Source organism: Myotis brandtii, unplaced genomic scaffold (genome assembly GCF_000412655.1).
Source record: "Myotis brandtii unplaced genomic scaffold, ASM41265v1 scaffold215, whole genome shotgun sequence".
Lineage (NCBI taxonomy): Eukaryota > Metazoa > Chordata > Mammalia > Chiroptera > Vespertilionidae > Myotis > Myotis brandtii.
Window position 1 is genome coordinate 928,036 of NW_005358043.1, and position 13,505 is coordinate 941,540.

General features: G+C 42.5%; 1 protein-coding gene across 1 annotated transcript in view; it reads right to left on the reverse strand.

Annotated features, from left to right (window-relative positions):
* The window catches only part of GPR158 (G protein-coupled receptor 158), a 393,556-nt gene that overhangs the window by 327,353 nt on the left and 52,698 nt on the right, over positions 1-13,505 (reverse strand). The window lies entirely within an intron of this gene.

The following is a 13,505-nucleotide window of genomic DNA, read 5'->3' on the forward strand; positions in this document are numbered from 1 at the left end:
CCAGGCACCCCAGTGGGGACCCCCACCCTGAAGGGGGTGTGACCAGCTGCAAACAGCCATTAGCCCGTCATCCAGGCTGGCCAGGCACCCAGGCGGGACCCCCACCCTGATCCGGGACACCCTTCAGGGCAAACCAGCTGGCCCCCACCTGTGTACCAGGCCTCTATCCTATATAGTAAAAGGGTAATATGCAAACTGACCCTAACAGCAGAAAGACTGGGAATGACTGGTCACTATGACACACACTGACCACCAGGGGGCAGTCGCTCAATGCAGGAGCTGCCCTCTGGTGGTCAGTCGCTCCCACATGGGAGAGCTCTGCTCAGCCACAATCCAGACTGATGTCTGCCAGTACAGCGGTGGTGGTGGGAGCCTCTCCTGCCTCCTCAGCAGCGCTAAGGATGTCCGACTGCAGTTTAGGCCTGCTCCCCACTGGCAAGTGGACATCCCCTGAGGGCTGACGGGCTGCCAAAAGGATGTCTGATTGCCATCTTAGGCCTAATCCCCAGGGGAGCAGGCCTAAGCCAGCAAGTGGTCATCCCCCGAGGGGTCCTAGACTGCGAGAGGGCACAGGCCGGGCTGAGGGACCCCCCCCCCCGGAGTGCACAAATTTTTGTGCACCGGGCCTCTAGTAGGATAATAATAGAAGTGTAATATGCAAATCGACTGGATGGCTGAACAGCAGAACGACCATCCGGACAACCTTCGGGATGACTGTCTGGATGAAGCCGGGGCTGCGAGGGCCGAGGCAGCTGGGGCTGTGAAGGCTTACTCTCACATGAATTTCATGCATTGGACCTCTAGAATACATATATATATAAATTCAGCACTGGATAACGAAGTTAAAAGTTATATATGGAGCCCTAGCTAGTTTGGCTCAGTGGATAGAGCGTTGACCTGTGGACTGAAGGGTCCCAGGTTCAATTCCAGTCAAGGGCATGTGCCTTGGTTGCGGGCACATACCCAGTCGGGGGTGTGCAGGAGGCAGCTGATTGATGTTTCTCTCTCATCAATGTTTCTTGTTCTCTGTCCCTCTCCCTTCTTCTCTGTCAAAAATCAATAAAATATATATTTAAAAAAATCAAATTATAATTTTTGTAAAAAGTTATATATGGAAACCTCCCCAGAAATTTCTTTAGCACCAAAAGTAGACATAATCCAAATATTATTTTCTGAATTCACTTTCCCTACCCTCTTTCTGAAAATAAGAGAATTCATTTAAAGGAAGAAGTTTACTTGACCCCTTAATAACCAACAATAGGTTAAAAAACAACAACAACAACAAAAAAAAGAACACATTGAGAATGTTGGTCAAGATCAGTTGGGTGTTGCTCTTCCAGCATGATATGTCTTCTGAAAATGGTTCCTTATTCACTTGACCCAGAAAACCTAACAGAATCATGCAAATCAAGAGGTTCAAATATTCATGTTCACTTTAAGAATACTTGTGAATCTGACCAGACCATCAAGGATATGCACACCTGAGAAGCCACCAAGTATTTACAGAGCAATGTGTGTCATTTCGTCATTACAGTGGTGGAGTTGGTAGATGTGCCCAGGCCAGTCAGAGTGCTGGATGCAGGGTCCATGGCCCAAGATTTCTGATTTTTATACAATACTGTGTAGAGATGATATGCCGTGGAATTTCGCATCTGAAACCTGTATAATTTTGTTAACCAATATCACCCTAATAAATTCAATAAAAAGGAAAAATTTTAAATGCAACTGCCTTATGCACCCCTATATTCTTTGCAGCACTATTAACAATAGCCAAGATTTGGAAACAGCCCAAGTGCCCATCAATAGGTGAGTGGTTAAAAAAGCTGTGGTACATCTACACAGTGGAATACTACTCAACCATAAAAAAGAAAGAAATCTTAAATTTTGGAATAGCATGGATGGACCTGAAGAGTATTATACTAACTGAAACAAACCAGTCAGAGAAAGACAAATTCCATATGATTTCACTTATATGTGCAATCTAAAGAGTGAAATAAATGAACAAACAAAATTGAAATGGATTCATAGGTACAGAGAACAGACTGATGGTGCCAGAGGGGAGGTGGAGTTGAGGGACTGGGTGAAAAAGTTGAAAGGATTTAGAAGAACAGGTTGCCTGGCCTGTGTGGCTCAGTGGTTGAGTGTCATCCCATGTACTAGAAGGTCATGGTTTGATTCCCAGTCAGGGCACATGCCCCTTTGCAGACTCAATTTCCAGTAAGGGGTGTGCAAGAGACAGCCCAACAATGATTGTCCCTCACTGATATTTCTCTCTCTCCCTCTCCCTTCCTCTCTGAAATCAATAAAAATATATATTTTTTAAAAAAGTACAGGTTGGTTATTACAAAATAGTCACAGGGATGTGAAGTACAGCATAGGGAATACAATTAATAATCTATAATAATAAAAGGGTAATATGCTAATTAGACCGGATGTCTTCCAGACTTCATTCCGGACATCCTTTCTGACAAAGCTGGGGCTGGAGGGAAGCCAGCCGGGGTCCCTGGTGCCTGCGGGCAGCCCAAAGGAAGCTGGCTGGGGTCCCGGGTGCCTGCGGGCGGCCTGAGGGAAGCAGCCTGGGTCCCAGGTGCCTATGGGCAGCTGGAGGAGGGAAGCAGCCGGGTCCTGGGTCCCTGCCAGTGGCCAGAGGAGGGAAGCCTGGGTCCCGGGTATCTGTGGGTGGCCAGAGGAGGAAAGCAGCCGGATCCTGGGTCCCTGCCGGCAGCCAGAGGAGGGAAGCCTGGGTCCCAGGTGCCAGAGGGAAGCCAGTGCTGGCAGCCAGGGGAAGGAAGGCCTACTCTTGCATGAATTTCGTGCATCGGGCCTCTAGTATTATAATAACTATGTATGGTGCCAAGTGGGTACTGAAAATATTGGGGGGACACTTTGTAAAGTATGTGATTGTCTATCCACTATGCTGTATACCTGAAACTAATACAAAATAATATTGAATGTAAACTGTATTTGAAAAATAAAATTCAAAGAAAAAGAAATAAAGGATACAATCACAAAATTGGCCAATCAATACAATACTGCTAGAAATAAAAAGTATATATATATTTGGAGGGGGGAAAATCACCTCCTTTGGTAATTGTAATTGTAATTGTTGAAAGGTTAAAAAAATAGAAAAAAAACTCTAATTCAATTGATTAAAAATCTGATTAGAAACAATTAGTTGTACTTGAAAATATTTCCAAAAAGTATGCTCACTACAGCAGAGAAACAAGGGATTCAAGTGTGAGGGGAATGGTAAGAGATACAGAGAATAGAAGGAAAGGTCTAACATACCTCTCATGGGTTGTCAAAAAAAAAAAAGTGAATGAATGGAGAGAAAAAAAGTATTATCTAAAGAGATAATGGATAAAAATGTCCAGAATTGATGAAAAATGTGAATCCATAAATCCAGGAAGCACAACATATCCCAGGTGGTATAAATTAAACAAGTCAGAATAAAATAAAAAGTCCATGCTTAAACATATTATTTTTAAAAACACCCTGGTAATAAAAAAGACAAAATTAAAAACACCTACAGAGACAAGGCAGAGCACCGTACAAAATCATGATAATTAGAGAAACAGCAGACTTCTGAACAGAAACAATGAAAATCAGAAGGCAGAAGAATAGTGTATTTAAAGGATTGAGGGAAAACCCAGAATTAGATTTTAAAGTCTTAACACTGGCGTATTTTTTTAAATTAAATGTATCAGGCTAACATTGATTAATGTAGGTTTCAAGTGTACATCACTGATACATGAACTGGATATTGCACTGTGTATCCACCACCCAAAGTCAAATCATCTTCCGTCACCATGTATTTGGTCCCCTTCACCCTCTCCCACCTCTCCCACCCACTTCTCTCTGGTAACCACCATATATTTTCTGTGTCTATACGTTTCAGTTTTATATCCTACATCTGAGTGAAATCATAATATTCTCGAAACATTGGTTTTCTAGCAAAGGTATCTTTTAAAAATGATGATAAAATTATTTACAAATAAAAACAGGTGTCACCACCAAGAGACTTTAGTAAATGAACCTCACAAGGATACACTTCAGGAAGAATAAAAAGGATCCCAAAAGGACAATCTAATGTGTAGCAACGATAATGGTAACATGTATGTTAATGCAAACACTTTTCAAATATATTATCATAATGCTATCGAATTTTTAATATTTAAAGGAACAAAAGTGGATTTACCTCTCCAAGCATGATGGACCAGATTTACTTTGCTTCCTTAAGCAAACAAAAAACTGGAAAATAAATAAAACATTTGACAACAGGCAAAGCAAAAGAATATTCCCAAGAGAATAAACAGGAGGTCATCCCTATGATTACTGCCTGCAGGGACTTTTCAGGCTGCATCTCAGGGAAGAGGAAACCGGTTTCCCTGAATTAAAAAGACAGAGTTCAGAATTCAAGAAAACCAAAGTAGCTAGAATTCCAAGGAAGTATATAGTTGGTACAATTTGTAGAAAAGGTTGTAAAACAAGCTATTAAAAATAAAACTTCATATGTTCAAGAACATAAAAGATGCTGCAAAAAGTGCAAGGAGCCTCCTGAGATGAGGAAGGGGTGCTGGGAGGGTGTCAGTGAAACTCTCAGGAAGGTGAGTCCCCCGGGCTGGCCCCGTTGCAGATGAGTGCCCTGAAAACTCACAGGAGGGTGTGCATGTGACACTGGGTATCCCGCAGGCCACTGACTGCAGCTCACCCTCAGAGCAAAAATGAAAAAGCATTTTGGAACCAGGAAGAAAAGCCCTCCTTGAGACACTCTCTTCTCCAATGCCACCTACTGAAAAGCTTAATGTTGTCCCAGCTGGCAGAGGGGAAATCTTACAGGGCTCAACTCCAATCACACAAGGGAGGGCAAAGAAGGATGGATCTGCAGTGACGAAATAAATTGATAACTTGTACAACAAGTATATAAAACTTAAATCTCTTGATTTCCACTCCTGACAGAAGATTCATTGTGGGAATTCACCAAGAAAAACTAGAGCTCTTTTAGCTTAAGATCAAAGGATAATGATATATAACTAAATTCACTTCAGATTTTACCAATAAAATGTTACATTTCCACTCCTATGTTTTTTCAGACTTAATTTCTAGACTTACAGATAGCATAACTGGGAAATCTTACTGAAATATATATTACCTAGTCAAAACTACCCAGATATAATATAATCTACATAAAGTACATATTTCATCATATTCACAGAATTGCTTATTTACAATTATGTACACATACATACATACGCACACACACTTAATCATATTAGTTATCAAAGAAATACAAATTGAAGCAACAATTAAGTAGGTATTTTTACCCATCGAATTGACAAAAAATAGCATCCACTACTAGAGATGGTGCAGGAAAAGAGGATGAAATCCAAGGCTGGCAAAAGAGAAAATATAAGGAATAATTTTTTTCTTCTTTTTGCATCTTTGTATTGTTTTCAAGATTATAATAAATAATTATTTTAATTTTGGAAAATGTTTATAAAGATAAAAAATTTTAATTATGTCATCAACTATGGTTAATACCTTATTAGATTAATGAATTGATTTTTAAATCACACTTATGTCTCTAAACATTGACATTGGAATAAAAATACAAAAATAGCTAGAAGGGAAAGACCAATTTAAACATTCTTTTACAAATTAGAAATAAATCTAATTATAACTAATCACAGCATGCCAGAATTTAAAACTCTAGAAAGATGTTTTAAAGTTTACTGGCAGAAACATTTAAACAAGATGATAACAATATTTCTAGAAACAAAACTGGTCAATCGAGGTTGGTTGCTGGTTCTCTCACCCCTATCTCTCATAACTCCTTGAATTTGATGAAGGAAAAGAAACCTCCATAGGAGCTTACCTCCTCTTTTCTCTCCCACCTAAAATCAAAATTAGGCCTTTATTAGCAAGAGGTAAAGAAAGTAAAAATGAGTCCACGTCCATGGCAGGCTTTCCGAAACTTCCAGTTTCCCCTTCCGTTCCTTTACTCCATAACCATTCCACACACCCTCCCTTCACCACCGACTCTCACCTTCCCAACACACATATGAACCTACCGTCTCTGAAAACAACCTTTCCGGTTCTGAATTATGTATTTGACACATATCATTTGACCTCATAATATTTTCCTTGGGTTCTTTTTCAGTGATAAAGCTTAGGAAGGATCAGCTTTCCTTGATCTTCCTGCCTACAATACCGGTAAGATATCTAAAACTAAATATGTGAAGCAATTCAACAAAATATATCCTAACTGTGGAGTCCTGAACAAGAGACCTCAATGTGGTCATGTTCTGGAGGTAAATTGCTAGGCTTACCGACAATCTCCTGCTGGACTGGCATTTGATATGGCATGCATGGAGCCAAATCCCGTTTTCTAACCTATTCTATTCTATTCTTGATTTGGTTGGACTGAAGTCCTACAGGCCTTTTTAAGCAGAACTAGATTAGTCAGAAAGAAAATTCCAAACTCTCTGAAAATAGTATACAACCTGCCACTCATAAACTTCTGGGGAATGCTAGAGTTATCTCATTAGGCTCAAAATATTCAAGAAATTATACCAGGCCATCACTTTAATTTAAATTAAAAACATATCTTGAGCATTTATGTCTCATTTTTCAAATGTATATGAAAGCTATTGTAATAAAATTATTAATTCTTTATGTTGTTTTCAAATAACAGGTATAATCATACTTTAAACAATATGCAACCACTACTCTAGGAATGTTTGGGGTTCCTAGAACCTTGGCCTAAGTTGTGCCATTTCTTTAGCGCTTACTGGAAATTAGAGCTTCTAACTTTCATTTTTTTCTTTCTTTCTGAGAGGCAGTAGAAAAATTTTTAAAAAGGAAAAGGAAGACAAGAACAGACATTTTAAAAAGTAAGAGAGCAGAGGAAGGTGGGACTTCCGGCATCCTCCGATAGGCGATCATTTTGGCCGCTCTTGGGTCAGCCTGTGGCTCTCAGGCTGAGGAGCCCTGGGTGGGGGCTAAGGTGACCTGATGAGAAGGTGGGGGAGGAGCTGTCCCTGCTGCACAGAGACAGGTCTGAGGCACTGGGCTGAAGCAACTCTACTGCCTGGTTCCCACCCCAGTCGCTCACCACTCCTGCTCGCTCTGCCCAGAGTCTGAGGGCGGCAGCCGCACTGAGGCGCCCACCTGAGGGCCATATGACCTTTGGAGATGGAATCATGTATTTGTCCTGGGGGGAGTGGGGGCTCCTTGATAAGGCACGGAGTTTCCTGTGCCATAATGTGATGCTGCAGAATTTTGCACTTACAGCATCCCCGAGCTGTTGATGTGGAGCAGAGGACAAGGAGCCCCTTCTGAGCGGCGTTTCTGTGGCAGAAAAGCTCCAGCTCAGGACTTCTAAGGCAGCTCCATCGACCCAGAACACTCACTCCTGTGAGAAGTGTGTCCCACGCTTGAAAGACATTTTGCACCTGACTGAGCTGCAAGCAATATGTCCTGGGCAGAAGCCATACGGAGGCAGGGGAATCGGAGGCTTCTGGTTCAGTGAAAACTTTCACCAGAACTGAAAGCATGACAGCGGAGAAAAACATCTTCACAAAGGGCGTGGACAGGGACTCACTTGTCAGGAGCTGCAGATTCCATGTGGCAGGGAAGCCATTCACCTGAGGGGAGGTGGAGAAGGACTTTCTAGCCACCTCGGGCCTTCTCTGTCAGGCCGCTCCCAATGGTGAGAAGCCACAGAGCAGCACTGAGTGTGGGGTGCCCTATGATGGTGGGAAAGTCATGCTAAGTGGTTTGGAAGCAGGAGAGTTTTCAGCAATGCACACCCCTTTCCCCACCAGAGTCTGCACTGAAGAAGGTCGTGATGAGTGTAACTCATGTGGGGGAGGCTTCAGCTGCAATGGCGGGTTCAGGACCAGCAAACTCACCCTGGAGAGAAGCTGTATGAGCTGTGTGAGAAGTTCTTTACCGCAAATCTACCTCCTTCAACACTGGAGAGTTCGCACTGGAGCAAAGCCTGATGAGAACATTGTACGTGGGAGATCTTTTAGTCAGAAATCTGACCTCGTTCAACACCAAAGCGTTCATTCGCATGGGAGATCGGCCCTGTGAGTGCAGGGAATGCAAGAAATCCTTTCTCCAGAAATCCATCCTCATTAAACCCTGAGAATTCACACTAATGAAAGGCCTCGTAAATGCCCTGAATGTGGGAAATCGTTTAGCCAAAGTCCTGTCCTTCTTCAATACAAAAGAGCACGCGTGAGAGCCAGGCCTTATGAGTGCACTGAGCATGGGAAGTCGTTTACCTGTAAAACTCACCCGGTTTGACACTGGAGAGTTAGCCCTGGCATAAACCTGATGAGCACACTGACTGTGGGAGTGTGTTAGTGAAAAATCTGTCCTCATTCAACACCAAAGAGTTCACACCGGAGAAAGGCCTCATGAATGCAGTGAATGTGAGAAATTCTTTAACCACAAAACCCACATTTTTAAAAATATATATTTTATTGATTTTTTACAGAGAGGAAGGGAGAGGGATAGAGAGTTAGAAACATCGATGAGAGAGAAACATTGATCAGCTGCCTCCTGCACACCCCCTACTGGGGATGTGCCCACAACCAAGGTACGTGCCCTTGACTGGAATCGAACCTGGGACCCTTCAGTCTGCAGGCCGATGCTCTATCCACTGAGCCAAACCGGTTAGGGCACAAAACCCACATTTGACACAGGACAGTTCATAATAGAGCTACGCCTCATGAGTGCAGTGAATGTGGGAGATTGTTTAGCTGCAAACCTAATGTCAACCAAGAGTTTACACTGGGAAAAGGCCTATATACACAGGAAATGTGCTCTTTCCTTACCTGTTTTAACGGCTTTGGAGGAAACCTCCATGAGCAGCCGTCTGCCTGAGTTGACTCATATACCTGGACCTCCACAGACTGGAGATTACCTGTGAGTTTCGGTTACGTGGGAAGCATGTTTAACCTTCCCAGAGCTCTTGCCAGATTCACGTCACTGCCAGTTTCTGTGGCAGAAGCCATTTCACCTCTACCACCTGACAGGTCCACACAGGGGGCCTCAGTCACTACCTCCGTGTTCAGCAGACCTGACCTCTGTGCTCTCCCATTGGTTGGAGGAAATCATGAGTGTCCTGAGCACCTCTCTCGGACAAGTTAGGGCGTGGGCCTGAGCCTGTGTTGGCCCACAGAACTCTGAGTTCTGCTGGAGGCTTGCAGAGGAGGACTAGCTTTTTCAGGGACATGCTAGTAGTTGGTCTCAGGGAGTGCTTTACAGCTTCCAAGTCACCAAACCAGAAACTGCCTCTCACACTTTGCTCTGGTTTGTGCAATAATAAAGGCCGTTTGTTTAAACACCCTTCATCTTAGAAACTCTGTTCACTGTGTGGGTAGTTTGAAAACACCATAGGACTCTGCCAACGTGAAGGAGAAGCAATTTTTGTGGGCAAGTTCTCCTTCTCCCCGGTGTCGTTCCCAGACACATGATGCTCCAGCTAGCACGCGCTGGGGCGTACCAGGAAGATGACGATGCAGCAGGACATTTGGCTTATATCTGCAGGGGTCCTTCCCAAAAGAACAGTCACCAGAGGCACAGAGAGAGAAGTATGGGTTCACTTGCGTGGGGACTGGGACCAGAGGGTGTAAAACAAGGATGATCACCCCTCCTGCTGGACCATGTCTGGGCAGCAGCATCGCAGTTGCCTTGTTGGGTTTGGACATGATCTGAACTTGAGGGTGGAAATCATGGCAGCCCTGGGGCTGAGGGCAGCGGCGCAAAGCTCAGAGCAGAGATTGGAACTCGGACGAGAAGGGAGCCTCTCCAGATGGTGGAGCCGATCAGTCACCAGGAGCACACGAGGGCGTCTCCCAGGGACTTGGCCAGAGTTCCAAATCTTTCCACCCTTGTCACCAGTGGCACTGTAAATGGGGGAGTGGATGCCCTTTGGGTTTCAAAGATATTTCCAACAGAAATTACCCTTGAAGATGCATATAAACTTAAAAACGCATTATACTTACAGGTCCTGGAGGAGGAAAGCCAGATGTAAACGCAGGGGACAGTCACTGGAAGTCAAGAGGGAAACTTGTGGCAGGGGCCAGCCTTATCACAGGGGTGCATTTGGTCACCTGGTGTTCCCAGCCTGTTTGTGGGGATGTTGAAGCATCAGGCAAATATTAACTTTTAAGAGTTTATCATCAGTATCTGTGTTGTGTGTTTGATTGCTTTGTCTTAGGGACCACACTGTGTTTTGTGTGTCTATAATAGTATGCCTCTAAAACCTCCATCTTCTTTCCCTCTGTGGGCACAGGGTACCCTTTATTATCTGTAGTAAATATAGGTGGCCAATACAAAGAAGGTTAAACTACTTCTTCTGTTTAGAGAAATTAAATGTATGTTAAGTGGAAAACTGACTAAAAGTTTGCAAGAGTTGAAGAGCAGGAATGATCTGGAATCGCAGATGGGTTATGATCTAAATGTGACCCTGGGACCAGATGTAAACATGCTCTATGGGTCCTGAACTTAGTACCTGCTTTGGATCCCTTGAATTTGTTAGCATTCTTAAAGCTATCACATTCTCTCAGCTTAGGATCAGTCCTAACTGCTTAAATCCTAGCCAGAAAAACTGAGATAGAGATGTTCCTATGATTGTCACTTAAAGAAAAATGTACCCAACTTAGTCCCTAATTGAGCCTCCATGGCAACTACTTTGATCAAGAAAACAAGGTGGGACTTTATTTGTCCACGAATGACTGCAATTCTTAAAGGGCATGTTCATGTAGGATTCACAGAACTCTTATGGAGTGAATGTCAATTCACACTTTTTTTTTCCTCTTTTTTTAATCCTCCCCCAAGGACATGGCGAGAGAGAGAGAGAGAGAGAGAGAGAGAGAGAGGGAGAGAGAGAGAAGAGAGAAGAGAGAAGAAGAAGAAGGTAGAAGAAGACGAAGAAGAAGAAGAAGAAGAAGAAGAAGAAGGAGAAGAAGAAGAAGAAGAAGAGGAGGAGGAGGAAGAAGAAGAAAAGAGAAGAAACAGACTTCAATCAGTTGCCTTCTGTATGGGCCCCAACCAGGGATGGAACCCAGGTATTTGCCCTTACGGAGAATCAAACCAGCCAAGATTTAGTGCACTAAGCAACCCAGTTGGGCTCTTACCTAAATTTATTGGGGGTGACATTGGTTAATAAAATTATAAACATTTCAGGTGTACAATTCTATAATATATCATCTGTATATTATATTGTGTGTTCACCACCCCAAGGTCACCTTTTTATTTTTTAACTTTTTGGTGTCTTTCTCTGACTGGCTTATTTCGCTTAGCATAATGCTTTCCAGGTCCCTTCATGCTGTCTCAAAGGTAAGAGATCCTTCTTTTTTACAGCTGCAAAGTATTCAATTGTGTAAATGTACCACAGCTTATAATCCACTCATCTACAGATGGGCACTTGGGCTGTTTCCAGATCTTAGCTATTGTAAATAGTGCTGCTATGAACATAGGGGTGTGTATATGCTTTCTGATTGGTGTTTCAGGTTTCTTAGAATATATTCCTAGAAGTGGGCTCAGGGGGTCAAAAGGCATTTCTACTTTTAATTTTTTGAGGAATCTCTATACTGTTTTCCATACTGGTATATATATATTTAGGTGCTCCTATATAGGGTGCATATATATTTACCACATTTATATCCTCTTCTTGTATCAATCCCTTTGGTATTATTTATTGACCTTTCTTACCTCTTGTTATGAACTTCATTTTGAAGTCTATTTTTATTTTAATTTCATTTTGTATGGAATTTTTTCCCCCATTCTTTCACTTTCATCTTATGTGAGTCTTTTGTTCTGAGGAGGATCTCTTGTAGACAGTTTCTATATGGGTCATATTTTCTTATCCATTCATCTATCCTATGTCTTTTTATTGAAGTATTTAATCCATTTACATTCAATCTTATTATTGATAGGTACTTATTTATTGATATTTTTATTCTTTATGCATATATATATAATTATTATTATTACAGCAGTCCCTTTAATATTTCTTGTAATGCTAGTTCGGTAGTAGTAAACTCCTTTAGCCTTCTTTTGTTTGTGAAGCTCTTTGTTTCACCATCTATTTTGAATGATAGTCTTGCTGGATACAGTACTCTTGGTTTCAGATCCTTGCTTTTCATTACCTTAAATCTTTCATGCCATTTCCTTTTGGCTTGCAGAGTTTCTGTTGAAAAATCAGCCCAGCCAGTGTGGCTCAGTGGTTGAGCATCAACCTATGAACCAGGAGGACACAGTTCAATTCCCAGTCAGGGTACATGCCCAGGTTGGGGGCTTGATTTACAATAGGGTGTGCACAGGAGACAGCCAACTGATGATTCTCTCTCATCATTGATGTTTCTACCTCTCTCCCTCTTTTCTTTCCTCTCTGAAATCAATAAAAATATATTTGTTAAAAAAATATTTTTTTAAAGAAAATTCATGTGACAGCTCTTAGGGAACTCGTTTGTAGGTAATATATTGCTTTCTCTTGCTGCCTTTATGATTCTCTCTTCCTCTTTAATCTTTGGCATTTTAATTATGGTGTGTCTGGGTATGGGCCTCTTTGGATTCTTCTTGCTTGAGACTCTCTGTTCTTACTAAACTGTGCCACTTTTTCCTTCACCAGGATAGGGAAGTTGCCTGCCATTATTTCTTTAAAGAGGTTCTCTATCCCTTGCTCACTTTCTTCTCCTTCTGGAATTCCTATAATGCAGATATTGTTTTGCTTTATGTTGCCCCCCAACTCGCTTAAACTATCCTCCTGGTTTTGTTTGTTTGTTTTGTTTTGTTTTGTTTTGTTTTTGTTAATCCTCACCCAAGGACATTTTTTACATTGATTTTTAGGGAGAGAGAGGGAAAGACAGAGAGAAACATCCATGTGAGAGAAACACATCGACTGGTTGCCTCCTGTGTGAGCCCTGACCATGGCCTGGACTGGTACATACCCTTGACCAGAATAGAACCCAGGATCCTTTTGTCCACAGGCTGATGCTCTATCCACTGAGCCAAACTAGCGAGGGCATATCCTCCTGCTTTTCAATTGTTTTTGTTTGTTTGGTTGGTTTTTTCCATTTTGGTTCTCTGATTGAGTGATTTTTTTTCTACCCTGTTTTCTAATTTGCTGATCCAATCCTTAGCTTCCTCTAATCTGCTTTTTATTCCTTCCAATGTATTCTTTATTTCTGCTGTGTCATTCTTCATTTCTGACTGATTGTTTTTCATGGTTTCTATGTCTTTTTTCATGCTATTGAGGATCTTTATAATCATTACTAGGGGCCCGGTGCACAAAAATTTGTGCACTCGGGGGGGGAAGGGGGGGTCCCTCAGCCCGGCCTGTGCCCTCTCGCAGTCTGGGACCCCTCAGGAGATAACGACCTGCTGGCTTAGGCCTGCTCCCGGGTGGCAGAGGGCAGGCCCAATCCCTAGGTGCAGCCCCTGGTCAGGCTCAGAGCAGGGCCGATTGGGGAGTTGGGGCGCCGCCC